The 1,448-nt window shown below is 46.8% G+C and overlaps 1 non-coding gene across 1 annotated transcript; it reads left to right on the top strand.

The window, feature by feature from the left end:
• Window positions 1-693: 693 nt before the first annotated feature.
• On the top strand, window positions 694-765 carry TRNAC-ACA (transfer RNA cysteine (anticodon ACA)). Its single transcript has one exon. It is a non-coding gene; the product is annotated as a tRNA-Cys (tRNA).
• The last annotated feature ends 683 nt before the right edge of the window (window positions 766-1,448 follow it).

Genomic DNA, 1,448 nt, shown 5'->3' with positions numbered 1-1,448 from the left:
GCACAGCATGGTGATTAAAGGCCACAGTGTTGAAGCCAGAAGGACAAGGGTGTGGAACTCTACCACCACCTGTTAGCTGTAAACCCACCTCAGATGCTAGAGTGAAGGTTGAAAACGGTCATGCCTGCACCTGACTCCAAAGATGCCTCACTCCAGGACAGGCCCTCCTCTTGGGGGGCTCCCGAATCCAATCCAGAGGACGGGCATGGGGAGTAATAACTGCACAAATGATCACAGTGTCAGAGAAATGTGACCTAGGTACAGAGAAGACCAAATGGGAAAGCAGGTGGCTCATTTGTGAGGGGAGGACAGAGGAGAGCTTCAGGAAGACTGAGAATTCTGAACAGATAGTAAGGCATTGCAGGCAAAGATAAAACTGTGTTGAAAATTCTGGAATGTTTGTACCACTAGCTTGCAATGTGTAAGTACTTATTTATGATGTTGCATTAGATTGCTACATTTGAGGAACTTGGGCAGCGCCAGAGGATCACAGTTTATGGGTGCCCATCCCCCATCCCCACTACCACCCCTGCAGTGATAACAGGGCAGCATTCTCAGCCCTCTTCTGCTCTTTGGGATACTTTATGATCTTGTCTTCTCTGCCTATCTCCTGCCTCATCACTTATTAAGAGGAGGGACTCTTAATCTGGACAAATTGCAGGGTATTGATTAGGCCATAGATACTAGTGGGCTTTCCTGGTAGCTCAGACGGTAAAGCGTCCGCCTACAATGCGGGAGACCCGGGTTCGATCCCTGGGTGGGAAAGATCCCCTGCAGAAGGAAATGGCAACCCACTCCAGTATTCTTGCCTGGAAAATCCCATGAACCGAGGAGCCGGGTAGCTTACAGTCCATGGGGTGGCAAAGAGTCGGACACGACTAAGTGACTTCACTTTCACTTTCACTAGTGGGCAGGACCCTTGTGTAAACATAATTATGGCTTCTGTCCTGATTCTCAGGGATCTCTGTCCCCACTCTGGTCCCAGATGTTCCAAGGCATTGAATACTTTCCATTGACCATGCTGTGTGATTGCAAAGTTCCTCCTCTTGAAGACCCCTGTGAGGCCCGGGGTTCTATTCCAGGAGTGGCATTATGTAGAGAAACTCCGTAAATGATAGCTAGATTGAATAATGTTCTGCGTTAGAGAAGTTCCATCCTCTTGCTTGAACTTGCTTAGACTTGGCATAATACTAGAAGCTGATGCTGGTTTTGACATATTTATGATTTAGACAGATAATGAGTTTTCTTGGAAGGCATTACTGATATTTAGTGTGGATTGTAGATAAATTAGATGTCACAGTTTTGACCTTTGTGGAATGACTTGACATGATTGACCTGTGTAAGTCAGCCAGTGCTTTCCAGCAATACTCTGCCCAGGTTTGAAAACCCCATCCTAGTCTGTTCTGAGGCACCAGGAAAATTCATAACGCCTGCTTTTATAAAGCCAA

Source organism: Budorcas taxicolor, chromosome 7 (assembly GCF_023091745.1).
Source record: "Budorcas taxicolor isolate Tak-1 chromosome 7, Takin1.1, whole genome shotgun sequence".
NCBI classification, from domain to species: domain Eukaryota; kingdom Metazoa; phylum Chordata; class Mammalia; order Artiodactyla; family Bovidae; genus Budorcas; species Budorcas taxicolor.
Note: the sequence above shows the minus strand (reverse complement) of the source record. Positions and strands in the feature narration are given on the sequence as shown.